Source organism: Lepidochelys kempii, chromosome 1 (assembly GCF_965140265.1).
Source record: "Lepidochelys kempii isolate rLepKem1 chromosome 1, rLepKem1.hap2, whole genome shotgun sequence".
Classification (NCBI taxonomy): Eukaryota; Metazoa; Chordata; order Testudines; family Cheloniidae; genus Lepidochelys; species Lepidochelys kempii.
In genome coordinates, this window is record NC_133256.1 from 144862509 (window position 1) to 144878677 (window position 16169).

At 39.8% G+C, this 16169-nt stretch overlaps 1 protein-coding gene across 4 annotated transcripts in view; it reads left to right on the forward strand.

Annotated features, from left to right (window-relative positions):
• The window catches only part of IL1RAPL1 (interleukin 1 receptor accessory protein like 1), a 1117545-nt gene that overhangs the window by 21568 nt on the left and 1079808 nt on the right, over positions 1-16169 (forward strand). For 3 of the 4 annotated variants that reach the window (XM_073328264.1, XM_073328235.1, XM_073328255.1), the window contains exon 2: positions 13936-14010. The exons of the other annotated variant lie outside the window; for it this stretch is intronic. The gene's annotated coding sequence lies outside the window, so the exon portion shown is untranslated. The remainder of the gene's footprint in view (positions 1-13935; positions 14011-16169) is intronic. 4 annotated transcript variants of the gene reach the window in all.

The following is a 16169-nucleotide window of genomic DNA, read 5'->3' on the forward strand; positions in this document are numbered from 1 at the left end:
AAGCATCTACACTGCAATATCATTTCAGGATACAAAATACACAGCAGATACTAGAGATGGGTATTTCTCCCCAAATAGTAATTTCACAATACTTTCTTTTCTATTTTATAGAGAGGAGAGAGGAATTAGATTTCTCAATGGAGTTAGAGTTTAAACTACTCTTCTACCAAACCCATTACAGAAAAATTTGAAGTGTGATATTATGGATAAAGTACTACAGAATGCCTCTGAAGAGTGGTTTTGAGTGCATGAGATTCTAAAGAGAATTAATGCACCTCTCACTCTGAAATCATTCCTCAAAATTCACAGATATGGAGAAGAGAGTGTCCCTCATCAAAGCTAAGGGAAAATGCTGCCATTTCTATGCACGGTGATTTGTTGGAACACATTTTGGTTCAGGCTGAATGGTATGGAAAAGAGAAATAATTAGGTTACTTCTTTGCCAACTTTCTCTCAATCTTTTAATTATAATTATTGGCAGGGGATGAAATGAGATTTGTCTATATTAATTTGCTTCCCTAGCATCAGTGGTTGAAAATTCTGATAGGCTAGACATACAAGTGTTCCGTTGTCAAACTTTGCATGGTTTTAAAAAAAATACTTCATTGACTGTAACTCAAATATATGTTACAGCTGAGCTGTAATGAATAAAAATATCAATAAAACTAATAATATAGCATGTTGAGTAGTTAATGATACTACTCAAATACTTAGTTACTAACATTTGGATCAAGGCCTGAGGACTCATGATTACTATCTGAAAAAAATATAGCATGGAAACATCACAGATGAGGAGGAGTTACTTAGCCTAGTAGAAATAATCATATGAAATTTAGGAAAATTTAAGTTTAATGTCACTAAAGAGCTCCCAAATGTCAGATCCATCAGACTGACTAGCCTTCCAAAGAAAGGGAAGATCCTTTGCTTTTGAATCTGGACTAGACAGAGTGCTAGAAAATACACTGGGAAGTTCAGTCCTGTAGTGCCAGGGTAATGGACAAAACAACCTACTAGGTCTTCTTTTTTTTTTTTTTTTGCTAGCATCAGTAATTAACTGCCATTCAGAGGAAGCACAGGAAACTAAGAAATGTTGCAAACTCTTTTTTTCTTTAAAAAAAAGAATACACTGGCACAAACGTTAAGTTGCTTCTACATCTGGTCAGAAAAAGAGGGGGCAGTCAAAAAATTGACTGAAATTTTCTGACCAGCTCTACTTGTTTGTTTATAAAGAGAGTACATTTTTGGTAACCATTTTGGAAGAGATCACTCTTCTAAATTTTCCAGCTGCCATTCAACATTCCATGGCTTCCTTTTTTCCTTCAGCTTTGTGGGTGTCTTTATGTTGATTATTTCAAAAAAGTAACATATGTAGGTGGACACAATAAACTGCAGTGAGATGAGGGAAAAACTCCAGTTATATAAAAAGCTTTCCTTCTATAAAAGCTGAAAATGAGTAATGATTAATAGGTGTTATTACCATTCTCATAATACAGTGAGTCCATCTGCAACAAATTACATAAAAAACTTAAAAGTACTGCCATGAGGGCTATACCATTGTATATGTGCTAGTGCCCAGTGCTGATAGGGGAGACACGATTTATTTCGTGAGCTCCTTTTACTCCTAGTAGTGTGAACATTGCACAACAGCAATCCAGTCACTGATTCACCATAACTGGAGTCTGAAGGTATTCCCTTCTAGTTTCCTGCTTGGAAGATTTTACTATCCTACTGGAATTTACATTGATCCCCTTAGTCTGGACTTACACAAATTCGCTGAAAAGCACAACAAGGATGAGGAGATGTGAAAGTAGAAACCAAATAAAGGAAAAACTGGAACAGGAAAATTATATATATTATACCACTTGTGACGGGGCAAGGACAGATGGCTATGGAAAAGTAGTGGGAGATAGATATATTAGCTCCAGGCTCAACAAATCCCTGGTACCAGGTTAAGTGAAATGGAAGCTGCTCCAGGTCAATTAAAACACCTGGGGCCAATTAAGAACTTTCCAGAAGGCAGGGAGAAGGCTAGGTTGATTTGGGACACCTGAAGCCAATCAGGGCTGGCTGAAGCTAGTTAAAAGCCTCCCAGTTACTCAGGTGGGTGTGCATGTCAGGAGCTGTGGGAGGAAGTTGTGCTGTTGGAGAGACTTAGTAATACACACCATATCAGGCACAAGGAAGGAGACCCTGAGGTAAGGGTGAAGTGGAGCTTGAGGAAGTCAGGGCTGCTGTGGGGGAAGTAGCCCAGGGAATTGTACCTGTCCTGCTTCTAAAAGGTCAGCTACCATAGCTGATACTATTAGGGTCCCTGGGCTGGAGCCTGGAGTAGAGGGTGGGCCCGGGCTCCCCCCCACACACACACCTTTGCCCCCTGATTAATCACTGAGACTGGGAGACAACAGAGACTGTGCAAGGAAGGATAACTTCTCCTCACCTCCCTTGCTGGCTTATGATGAAAATGGCTCAGTAGACTGTGACCCTTGTCTCTAGAGAAAAAAGGGTTCCGTGGAGGGTCACAGTGAGCCTCTGAGGCTAGCGAAATCCACCAGGAAACGCGGGACCCACGGAGGCAAGGCCAGAGCTTTGTCACATGCTCCTTTGTCAAGTTTTTCAAGAAACTTGTGCTTTAATGTGACATACTAATCCATAATAGGATTAAAAATAATTATTTTCCCATTTTGTTCCTGTCTTTCTGAGACTGGTTCAGTACATATCACATTGTTTGTGTAGTCTTGCATTATTTAGCAAAACCCTCAGATATTGAACAGCTGGTTGCTGGTTTTGACCTGCAACATTAGAATAACAGCAGTACAAAGACTACAGATTTTGGCAGCAGTAAACTGTACAGCTGAACTATGATATTTGCAATTAATATGTTAGTTGCAAAACTGCATCTGCTTGTTTTCATTTCCTATTATCTTTTATCTAGCACAGCCTAGAATGTACACAAGCCTCAATAAATTTTGGAAGGAGGTGATGCAGTTATAAAACAAACGTGCATTTCTTTGCACTGTGCATGCCACAGCAAAATTTTAAGCTCAGTGTCCTAAATATGCTCAACTACATGTTAGATATAGATTTATGAATGATTGAATAGTAAATGCTGCCCTATCAGTAAATAATAATGTTAGTTTAACATTTCTCTAGTAGATGCACATTACATGTATTTTAAATTAGAGTTAACTATCTTACAAGTAAATAGTACAATCAAGCTGCAATTAATTTTATTAATCTAATATTGTTTTATACGCAGTAATTCGCTGAGCAACATATATCATTTGCCACTTAATGTAAAGTGCAATTACTCTTTGTAAGGTTAGTTGCAGCTCATCCCGATACTAAAGGGATGTTGGGGGAAGAGATGTTTATGGTAGGAACTGGAAGATGGTAACTCGAAGAGACTTCGCCAGCTGCAGTGACAAACAAAGCTTACTTTATTATTGCCTTGATAAAAGCTATTGAGCCCTGAGTACATAGAAGTTGCTTGGAGCCTCAGACCCGGTATGCAAGGAACATCCGATTCCCCCTTTGAGCAGTCTGTTTGGTTACACTTGATTCCTCTGGCCCATTTTTTTATCATTTTCCAGCCACTGTAACCTAAGAAAAACCAATTCCTAAGCAACTACTGAAAACACTTTCAGAGGCCAATCCTGCCAGGAGCTGAGCACCCTTGATGTCTATGAAAGACAGGTGGATTTGATAGTAACATATTGCAGGTGGCAGCTGGCATGATCAGACCCTAATGTACAAATATAAACCTTAATGTCCGTTGTCTGAAATTAGATTTACACATTGGGTGGAATGTTTTCTCTGGCAAAATCCCAACAGGTGTCTCTTTTTTTTTTTTTCAAAACATTCTGCATAAGGTAAAATACATTTATAAAAGCAAAGTGCTATTAACTATTTTGGTTCTAAGATCTTCAAAGCAAGGGGGGAGAGTGTCTTTTTGTGCCCCTAACACAGTGGGGCCCTGATCCATGACTAAGGCCCTTAGGCACTGCTGCAGCGCAAATAAATAATAATATAATGAAGTGTTTTTCCTTCCTATGTGATACTGAGAAGTGGAAAGAAAAAGTTAAACCATGTGATAATTGTACAGTATACAAATGTAAAGCAGAAAACATATTAGAAAGTCTGATGAAACATTCAAAACTATTATTATGACTAATATGTTTTGTTCTGCTCCACAGATACAAAGACAGTGACCTACTGTTTTCGCTCTTACTCCCTAAATTTCTCTAACATACTGACATTTTAAAGAATCATTCAGTGAGCAAAAGAAAATGATACAAAAAACAATAGCAGAGGTTCTTGACCAGTATTTTGTTATGCATTAAAATAGTGATGGAAAATCTAGAGAGAGCTTGTTAGAGAGGCAGCAGTTTTGAAACAGAAACCAAGTAAGCAAGGAATATATCTATAATACAGCAGTACCTCAGATTAGATCACAATCTGTTAACAATTTTCATTTAACTGCTTACAAATCCAAATGTACATAAAGTTGATCACAGTTCAGTAATAGTCAGTGACTATTGAACTAAGCAAGAGTCATAGGGCCAAATCGTGTGAGTCACTCAGTAAATTTCATGAGGCAATATATCACCTTAATCTTGCAAGGTGCTGAGCACTCTTGACCTGATCTAGCAAAGCACACAAACACATGCTTCACTTCAAGCCTGTGAGAGTTTCCAATGAAGTCATTGAGACAGCCCATATGCTTAAAGTTAAACATGTTGTTAAGTGTTTTGGAGGACTGGGGCCAGAGTGCTCAGCATCTTACAGGATTGAGCCTTTAATTCTCTATTTGTAGTCATTGGGAATTTTGAGTACTCGACATATCCGAGTCCCCAATCCTGCAAAGCGCATGAATACCTTTAAGCATTTAAGTGAAATCAGTGGGACAACTCATGCACTTGCAGTTAGACACATGATTAAGTGTTTTGCTGTATAGGGGCCAGAATGAGGTACTAACATTGAAAACTCCATCATTCTTGTGACCCACATTCCTTTCTCTATTTATCTGATGAGTAGTGAACTATGCTTGTTGGCTTATTTTCTCTACCACAGGTTGAGTTTTGCCTCTTTGACCTTAATTAGTGAAAGGGTGGGCAATTTGTTGTATGTTACCATTGCGATGTGAACCAATCCTTTTGTCAAGGAGAATCCCTGCAATTTATATTTTTCATTTTTTTTAATTAGCTGAGGATTTGATACCCGAAGACCTCCTCTTTGCAATGTCCAGCTCAGAAAAGTTCACCTGAGAGGGGAACAAACTTACTCATTTAGCTATTGTTTTCAGTTCAGGCATGGATCTATCTGCTACACTTGGTTTATGTGTGCTAGAACAGAAAATTAGTCTCCTGGCACAAACATTTTAATGTATATTATCCCAGAAGTTTTGTTTTTCCTTTGCATAGGTAAGAGGCAATGAAAATTTATTACTCTTGAAAATGTATTAGAGGATTAGTGGTGGCTTATATTTTGCAGAACAACAACTTTGTTTGCCAATATTATAAAGTGATAACTTTGCCTTTATAGTCTTATATATATTGATTTTTCAATGCACTAAAATTGTGAGATATATCTATACTACAGAGTGACGAGTTCAGGTCAAAGAGGCAAAAGTCAACCTGTGGTAGATTAATCACAGCATTTGAAATAATTAAGCAAATTGGATGTTTTAAATGCTGCTTAGGTAATTTAGTTGACCAGTTTGATAAATACTGCACTTTAATATTTGATAATTATGATTCCTAGTAGTTTGTGAGAATTTTTCGTTATGAGCAATTAGCTTTTATTTTTAATTAACCAAAATGGCTAAAAATAATATATAGTGTATAAAACCTGTTATCTTGCATCAAAATGTGTTTCTTTATATTCATTTGTTTTGACCGCTGCTTTGGGGTCAGGTATTGAAAGTATTTATGCTTTACTGAAGTGGGTAGTTCTACAGATTACTATGGTCTGGGATTCTCAAAAGGGCCTTATGACAGGGTACATAAACGCTGCACCATGTAAGATGTTTCTCTGAGCTGGAGTGGCCCAGGCTTGATGCACCTGTAAGTCATGTCAGGACTGAAGGAGGCATTCAAGAGGGGAGATCCCCAATCTTCCCAACTCCTAGGGAGAGGCCTGATAGACACAGAGCCTGCTTCCTTGCCTAAAGAAGGTTCAAGCCCTCTGAGGTAAAGGAGCATTAGACTTTCCTTTTCCTTAGTTTATTTTCCTGTTCCTACTTTATTTGTTCCCTGAGCCCTGGAAGGGGTAAGCATCCAGAGGTACTCAACTAGAGGGATCAGACTCTGTGTCCTCTTCGGAGTGCTACTGAGAATCCCCATTTGAGTCTACAATCCTGTCAACATCCTAAGAGGGTGCTCTTGCATGACCAGAACCCTGACAGTCCTAATTGAAATTCTCTGGAAGATGGCAGCCTAACTCAGTTAATCTTTTTTGGAAATCACAGACCATAGCAATTAAGATTGTCAAGTTAAATCAATAAAACAAAAAGAGGGTGGATGATGGAAGCATTATTATCCCCATTTTACAGATGAATAATCAAGGCACAATGGGATTAACTGACTTGTCAAAAGTCACACAGGAAGTCTGTGAAAGGTCCTGAGAATTTTAATTAATAGGTAAGGTAATACTTAAAGCATGTCTACACTTACAGCATTGCAGCACGGCTTGTGAAGACACTCTATGCCAACAGGAAAAAGCTCTCCCGTTGGCATAATAAAACCATCTCTGTGAGCAGCAGCAACTATGTTGGCAGAAGAAGATCTCCTGCTGACACAGCGCTGTTCATACTGGTGCATACGTCAGTGTAGATTCATAGATTCATAGATTCATAGATATTTAGGTCAGAAGGGACCATTATGATCATCTAGTCTGACCTCCTGCACAATGCAGGCCACAGAACTTCACCCACCACTCCTAAAAAAGACCTCACACCTATATCTGTGCTATTGAAGTCCTCAAATTGTAGTTTGAAGACCTCAAGGAGCAGAGAATCCTCCAGCAAGTGACCCGTGCCCCATGCTACAGAGGAAGGCGAAAAACCTCCAGGGCCTTCCAATCTGCCCTGGAGGAAAATTCCTTCCCGACCCCAAATATGGCGATCAGCTAAACCCTGAGTATATGGGCAAGATTCATCAGCCAGATACTACAGAAAATTCTTTCCCGGGTAACTTGGATCTTACCCCATCTAAAAACCCATCACAGGCCATTGGGCCTATTTACCATGAATATTTAATTACCAAAACCATGTTATCCCATCATACCATCTCCTCCATAAACTTATCGAGTTTAATCTTAAAGCAAGATAGATCTTTTGCCCCCACTACTTCCCTCGGAAGGCTATTCCAAAACTTCACTCCTCTGATGGTTAGAAACCTTCGTCTAATTTCTAATCTAAATTTCCTAGTGGCCAGTTTATATCCATTTGTTCTTGTGTCCACATTGGTACTGAGTTTAAATAATTCCTCTCCCTCTCTGGTATTTATCCCTCTGATATATTTATAGAGAGCAATCATATCTCCCCTCAACCTTCTTTTAGTTAGGCTAAACAAGCCAAGCTCCCTGAGTCTCCTTTCATAAGACAAGTTTTCCATTCCTCGGATCATCCTAGTAGCCCTTCTCTGTACCTGTTCCAGTTTGAATTCATCCTTCTTAAACATGGGAGACCAGAACTGCACACAGTATTCCAGGTGAGGTCTCACCAGTGCCTTATATAACGGTACTAAAACCTCCTTATCCCTACTGGAAATACCTCTCCTGATGCATCCCAAGACGACATTAGCTTTTTTCACAGCCATATCACATTGGCAGCTCATAGTCATCCTATGATCAACCAATACTCCAAGGTCCTTTTCCTCCTCCGTTACTTCTAGTTGATGCGTCCCTAGCTTATAACTAAAATTCTTGTTACTAATCCCTAAATGCATGACCTTACACTTCTCACTATTAAATTTCATCCTATTCCTATTACTCCAGTTTACAAGGTCATCCAGATCCTCCTGTAGGGTATCCCTGTCCTTCTCTAAATTAGCAATACCTCCCAGCTTTGTATCATCTGCAAACTTTATTAGCACACTCCCACTTTTTGTGCCCAGGTCAGTAATAAAAAGATTAAATAAGATTGGTCCCAAAACTGATCCTTGAGGAACTCCACTGGTAATCTCCCTCCAACTTGACAGTTCACCTTTCAGTAGGACCCGTTGTAGTCTCCCCTTTAACCAATTCCCTATCCACCTTTCAATTTTCCTATTGATGCCCATCTTATCCAATTTAACTAATAATTCCCCATGTGGCACAGTATCAAACGCCTTACTAAAATCTAAGTAAATTAGATCCGCTGCGTTTCCTTTATCTAAAAAATCTGTTACTCTCTCAAAGAAGGAGATCAGGTTGGTTTGGCACGATCTACCTTTTGTAAAACCATGTTGTATTTTGTCCCATTTACCATTGACTTCAATGTCCTTAACTACCTTCTCCTTCAAAATTTTTTCCAAGACCTTGCATACTACAGATGTCAAACTAACAGGCCTATAATTACTTGGATCACTTTTTTTCCCTTTCTTAAAAATAGGAACTATGTTAGCAATTCTCCAATCATACGGTACAACCCCTGAGTTTACAGATTCATTAAAAATTCTTGCTAATGGGCTTGCAATTTCTTGTGCCAATTCTTTTAATATTCTTGGATGAAGATTATCTGGGCCCCCCGATTTAGTCATAGAATCATAGAATCATAGAATATCAGGGTTGGAAGGGACCCCAGAAGGTCATCTAGTCCAACCCCCTGCTCAAAGCAGGACCAATTCCCAGTTAAATCATCCCAGCCAGGGCTTTGTCAAGCCTGACCTTAAAAACCTCTAAGGAAGGAGATTCTACCACCTCCCTAGGTAACGCATTCCAGTGTTTCACCACCCTCTTAGTGAAAAAGTTTTTCCTAATATCCAATCTAAACCTCCCCCACTGCAACTTGAGACCATTACTCCTCGTTCTGTCATCTGCTACCATTGAGAACAGTCTAGAGCCATCCTCTTTGGAACCCCCTTTCAGGTAGTTGAAAGCAGCTATCAAATCCCCCCTCATTCTTCTCTTCTGCAGGCTAAACAATCCCAGCTCCCTCAGCCTCTCCTCATAACTCATGTGTTCCAGTCCCCTAATCATTTTTGTTGCCCTTCGCTGGACTCTCTCCAATTTATCCACATCCTTCTTGAAGTGTGGGGCCCAAAACTGGACACAGTACTCCAGATGAGGCCTCACCAATGTCGAATAGAGGGGAACGATCACGTCCCTCGATCTGCTCGCTATGCCCCTACTTATACATCCCAAAATGCCATTGGCCTTCTTGGCAACAAGGGCACACTGCTGACTCATATCCAGCTTCTCGTCCACTGTCACCCCTAGGTCCTTTTCTGCAGAACTGCTGCCTAGCCATTCGGTCCCTAGTCTGTAGCTGTGCATTGGGTTCTTCCGTCCTAAGTGCAGGACCCTGCACTTATCCTTATTGAACCTCATCAGATTCCTTTTGGCCCAATCCTCCAATTTGTCTAGGTCCTTCTGTATCCTATCCCTCCCCTCCAGCGTATCTACCACTCCTCCCAGTTTAGTCCCATTAAGCTGTTTGAGTTTCGCTTCTACCTCCGATATGGTGATGTGTACCTCCATATCCTCATTCCCATTTATCATGCTACCATTATCCCTAAGATCCTCTTTAGTCTTATTAAAGACTGAGGCAAAGTATTTGTTTAGATATTGGGCCATGCCTAGATTATCCTTGACCTCCACTCCATCCTCAGTTTTTAGCGGTCCCACTTCTTCTTTCTTTGTTTTCTTCCTATTTATATGACTATAGAACCTTTTACTATTGGTTTTAATTCCCTTTGCAAGGTCCAACTCTACTTGACTTTTAGCCTGTCTCACTTTATCCCTACATATTCTGACCTCAATAAGGTAGCTTTCCTTACTGATCCCTCCCTTCTTCCACTCCCTATATGCTTTCTGCTTTTTCTTAATTACCTCTCTAAGATGCTTGCTCATCCAGCTTGGTCTACAACTCCTGCCTATGAATTTTTTCCCCTTTCTTGGGATGCAGGCTTCCGATAGCTTCTGCAGCTTTAATTTAAAATAATCCCAGGCCTCCTCTACCTTTAAACCCATAAATTCTTCAGTCCAATCCACTTCCCTAACTAATTTCCTTAATTTTTGAAAGTCAGCCCTTTTGAAATCAAAAACTCTAGTTGCAGATTTATTTTTGTTAATCCTTCCATTCAGTTTGAACTGAATTAGCTCATGATCACTTGAGCCAAGATTATCCCCTACAACCATTTCCTCTATGAGGTCCTCATTACTCACCAAGACCAAATCTAAAATGGCATCCCCTCTAGTCGGTTCAGCAACTACTTGCTGAAGGAATCCATCAGCTATCGCATCTAGGAAAATCTGAGCCCTATTATTATTACTAGCACTCGTCCTCCAGTCTATATCTGGGAAGTTAAAGTCTCCCATGATCACACAGTTTCCATTAGTATTTACTTTATTAAAAACATTAAAAAGGGCTCTATCCATATCCAAATTAGATCCCGGCGGTCTATAGCACACCCCAAGCACTATCCCAGGGGAGGCTCTAATAGTTTTCTTCCCCAATTTAATTGTTGCCCAGACAGACTCAGTCATATCCATTTCATCGCTTCTTATTTCTTTACATTCTATCTCATCATTGATATACAATGCTACTCCACCACCTTTACCTTTATTTCGGTCTTTCCTAAACAGCACATACCCTTCAATACCTGTAGCCCAGTCATGACTACTATTCCACCAGGTCTCTGTTATACCTATAATATCTGGTTTCACTTCCTGCACCAGTAACTCTAGTTCCTCCATTTTGTTATCTAGGCTCCTTGCATTAGTGTACAAACATCTTAATTTTTGCTGTTTGGCCTCACTCACATTCTGTACCCTATTAGGCACGGTTATTTTACTACCAGTATAACCTATTAGACTTGTATCTACGCTGCCCTTCCTCCTACCTACAGCTGTATCCACTCTTACTTCATTTTCTTTCCACTCTATGCTAAATTCTGGCGTGGAGATTACCTGGACATCTCCCAACCATCTCCCCCAAATTCCTAGTTTAAAGCTCTCTTATTCAGTTGTGCCAGCCTCCATCCTAGAAGTCTATTTCCTTCCCTACTCAGATGAAGTCCATCCCGAGAGAACTGTCCTCTATCCATGAATGCCTCCCAATGGCCATACATCCCAAAGCCCTCCTTATAGCACCACTGCCTAAGCCATCTATTGATAGTCATAATCTTGTCACACCTTTGTTGCCCTTCTCTAGGAACAGGCAGAATCCCACTAAAGATCACCTGAGCCTCAATTTCCTTAAGCGTCCTCCCCAGCCTAGCATAGTCTCCCTTAATACTTTCCAGCGAGAATCTAGCCGTATCATTTGTTCCCACATGAAGGATAATTAGGGGATTCTTTCCCGCTCCCTTTAGAATCCTTTTCAACCTCAGGTCTACATCCCGTATCTTAGCACCTGGAAGACAGCACACCCTCCTATTTTCTGGATCAGCTCTGGTTACAGGCCTATCTATTCTTCTCAGTAAAGAGTCCCCAATCACATAGACCTGCCTTTTCCTAGTGACGGTGCTATTCTCCAGTCTATCCCCTGTTCCCTCTGGCTGCAAGTTCTTTCCATTCCCATTCTCCCTTGTAATCCTTTTTAACCCATCCTGTATCCTCCTGGGGCTCATATTTGGTGTAATCTCCATTAACTCTTCCCCTTTTCCTATAGGACTAAGTGTAGTTTATGTTGGTGTAACTTATGTCACTTGGGGTGGTTTATTCACACCCTGGAGTGACATAAGCTATAGTGTAGAGCATTGGTTCTTAAAGCCGGTCTGCCGCTTCTTCAAGGAAAACCCCTTGGCCCGCGCCACTTCCCGCAGCCCGCATTGGCCTGGAGCGGTGAACCATGGCCAGTGGGAGCCGCGATTGGCCAAATCTACTGACACGGCAGGTAAACAAACCGGTCTGCACCATGGGCTTTCCCTGAACAAGCAGCAGATCGGCTTTGAGAACCTCTGGTGTAGACATAGCCAAAACTGTAAGATCTTTGGGGCATAGTCTATCTTTGTCATAGGAGTACAGTTACTCACTTGTATTAATGTTTACCATATCAGATTGTATTTACTGAACATCTCTGGTAAAACCCACAAAATGAGGCTACTTGTGCACCTACAGTAACTCACATGCCTACCATGTTTGACGGATCAGGCTGTAAAAATGCATGGAGATCCTGATAAAAGTAGCAATAGGAAATTTTATCCTACAGTGTGTGTTTATGCCTGATTTGTCAATGGGGTTTTATAGCAAACATGCTAAAAGGGTCATGAGAGCTATGTTAGAGTGCAGAACTTATAGTAGCATGAAACGTGCTACCAGGAATCATGATGCTTCATTGGTTTCCGCTTTATTATACTGCTGCTTAGTAGTGTGTTTCTTTTGCGAGAGGACACATATTTAGCCTATTGAAGATGCAGGGTCCCTATAAAATATGCTCAATGTTCAACTTCTGACTTAAAAAAATCTTTAGTATTTTATTGACTACATGCATTTTTTTATTCTTATGAAAACCGAACAGATAAGATAAAATAAATTTTAACAGACACTTGACTAGTGCATTAAAAATTGTTTTCTGCTAATCCTTTGATGAAGGTATATTGATTTTTAGAAAAAAATCTTTCTATAATTAATATTCTTCAATACTGATTCTAATGCTTTGCTAGCCTTGACTATAAAACATTATGGCCTGGTTTCTGATATATGTTTTGCTGTTAGGCAAAAGCAGAAAGAGGCCAGAATCTAGAATTACTTTCAACATAGCAAAGGCAGCATGGTCTAGTGGATGGAGCACTGGACTGGAAATCCGGAAAACTCTGTTCTATTTTTGGGTCTACCAGTGACCTAATCTTAGACCTTGGGCAAGTAACTTCATTTCTCCAATTCTTTGTTCTCTTGTCTATTTAGATTGTAAACTGTTCAGGCCAGGGACTGTCTCTCACTGTGTGTCTGTATAGTGTGGAGCACAATGAGTCCTGGTTGGTACCTCTAGGTGCTCATGTAATACAAATAATGAAGATAATAGAGAGGTCCCTTTCCTCCAATCCAGTAACACAGGAAATTTCTCTAGTACTCCAGAGTTCTGGAAAAAAGACAGATCCCAACCTGGTCCAGGCACCATGGATTAAATTTTTCAAAAGAGCTAAGGGCTAGATTTCAAGAGTTCAGCATCAAGAATTAATGCCAGATTTTCAAAAGAGCTCAGTTTCCTCTTGACACCTAGATAAGGGCCAGATTTTCCTTGGAACCAAAGAACTCCCATTTTGATGTTCATGAAATGATTTTTCAAATGATCTCAATGCCCAACTGGCTGAGTACTAAAAAAAATCTGGCCACTTATTTGCCTAAATGGGATCTGAGCTCTTTTGAAAATATATCCCTAATGTCCCCAAAAAGGTGGTTGTCTGATAAGGATGACGTCCATCTTTGTCTCCCTCCCAATGACAGGTATATGACGGTTGGTAGTATACATCTTCTAGTGGTGCACTTATCTTCTTTGTGGAGTGGCAGAGAAGTGTGCTTGGCAGCATGTCCCACAAGTCCACCCAATGAATTCCTGATCTGCACATAAGGATTCCTAATCAGGACAGGATGTTCCCACCAGAATCCTTGATATCTTGTAGCAGCAATAGCTGGGGTAAGAATTCAACTTGACATGTAATTAGGAAATCCTTATTACTTATAGAAACCTCATTTTGATTCCTGATTAGTACAATACTGGTTGAACCAATGGTTTAAAAAATAACCAAGCAGACTCCCACTTAATTGGAGCATTATGTTTCTTTACATTGTCAGAGCTCTGGCTGGTCTGGAACACTGGACTGACTGACTGATTTCACTGTGATCTAGGGATGGCAATCCGGAAGACAGGTTTGGAAATTTTTATTTCAACATTTAGGGTGAAATACTGGCCCTACTGAAATCAATGGCAAAATTCTCAATAAATTCCATGGGGGCAACTATTTCAACCCTAGATTTTCATTAAATTATACACTTAATGTAATGGTCTATGGAAATTTCAAATGTGGAAAAAATGTTCCTATTGGTTGTTTTGTGAAATGTTGTCACTCTTAGTGTTTGTTATTTGAAGAAGCATATAGGGCTACTGTTAAGGTTCCTTCCCCACTCTGAACTCTATGGTACAGAGGTGGGGACCTGCATGAAAGACCCCCTAAGCTTATTCTTACCAGCTTAGGTTAAAAACTTCCTCAAGGTACAAACTTTGCCTTGTCCTATTCTGCTACCACCAAGCGTGTTAAACAAAGAACAGGGAAAGAGCCCACTTGGAGACGTCTTCCCCCCCAAATATCCCCCCAAGCCCTACACCTCATTTCCTGGGGAAGGCTTGATAAAAATGCTCACCAATTTGCATAGGTGAACACAGACCCAAACCCTTGGATCTTAAGAACAATGAAAAAAACCAATCAGGTTCTTAAAAGAAGAATTTTAATTAAAGAAAAAGTAAAAGAATCACCTCTGTAAAATCAGGATGGGAAATACCTTACAGGGTAATCAGATTCAAAACATAGAGAATCCCTCTAGGCAAAACCTTAAGTTACAAAAAGACACAAAAACAGGAATATACATTCCATTCAGCACAGCCTATTTTACTAGCCATTAAACAAAACAGAATCTAACACATATCTAGCTAGATTACTTACTATCTTTTTACAGGCGTTCTGAGCTGCATTCCTGATCTGTTCCCAGCAAAAGCATCACACAGATAGACAGACCCTTTGTCCCTCCACTCCAGCTTTGAAAGTATCTTGTCTCCTCATTGGCCATTTTGGTCAGGTGCCAGTGAGGTTATCTTAGCTTCTTAACCCTTTACAGGTGAAAGGGGTTTGCCTCTGGCCAGGAGGGATTTTATAGCATTGTATACAGAAAGGTGGTTACCCTTCCCTTTATATTTATGACAGCTACCAACGAAGAATTTACAGGAAATGCATAATCTTCAGTTATGTAAAGGAATGGGAGGCAATACGTACAGTATAAGCCCAGGTGATAATATTTCATTCGCTTTTTTTTTCAAGATGTATGTGTACTGTAGATGTCCCCTTAACTTCAATAATAAAATGTAAGAATGGGTGGAAAAGGTAGGTCTGTAGCTGGTTCAGGGTATTGGTTTGAGAAGAAAACACTGAATGTATTGGGTATTAGTTTGTCATGCGAGTGTAGGGACTCTTCACAAAGCAGATTTCTGGTATCAATGGCCTTGTTCTGAAATTTTAATAATCTTATTTAACCATGGACAAAAATTAAATTTTTATTAAAGCCATATTGGTTAGCAAAGCTGGAATGCTGCATCGGTAGCACGTGGAAAGCAGAAGTTTATCAGTTCTGTCCTTTCCAGTCATATCTCTGCTGTAGGAATTAATTATCAAAGTTTATTGAGATATACCAATAAATTGCAGGCCAAAACTATGTAAAATTAAACTATTGTGAGCAAAGAAGGCCTCACTAGTGAACGTAAGTTTCACTTGACTATTTTATTATCTTCTTGGCCCCCTTCCCTCGCCATCTTTTTAATTAGCTTACTATTTATTTTGAGTTTTCTAATGATTTCCCCTTTGAAACAAAATATGTATCTTTCAATATTTAAAGCATGTCAGTTATAAATATTGGAATATTGTCTATTTGCTAAAACTTTCATTTCAGTAACTGTATAATTTTTTTGTCCAACTTCCTGTGGCTGAACATGCTCTTCTGACTTTAAAATTCCCCCTTTAATGCTGATCTACATTAAGTGACTAATGTGATGACTGCCATCTTGGGAACCTCCTTAGCTGAAAGTATGGGTCTCTACGACTTTATCTAAAGAGCAAGGCTCCATAGTTGGTGCTGTTACACACCCACAACTTCAATGGATTGGGTGCAGAGGAAACATATTGCTCTGGAGAGAGGAAGTACATCCTGAATGGCAGGCTCACGTTAATTAGAATCTCAGACAATGCCACATTCATATGTTGGCTGCCATCTTGATTGACAAGAGGGATTGAACCTCTAAAGCTGAAGCATGTCTCCAGAGC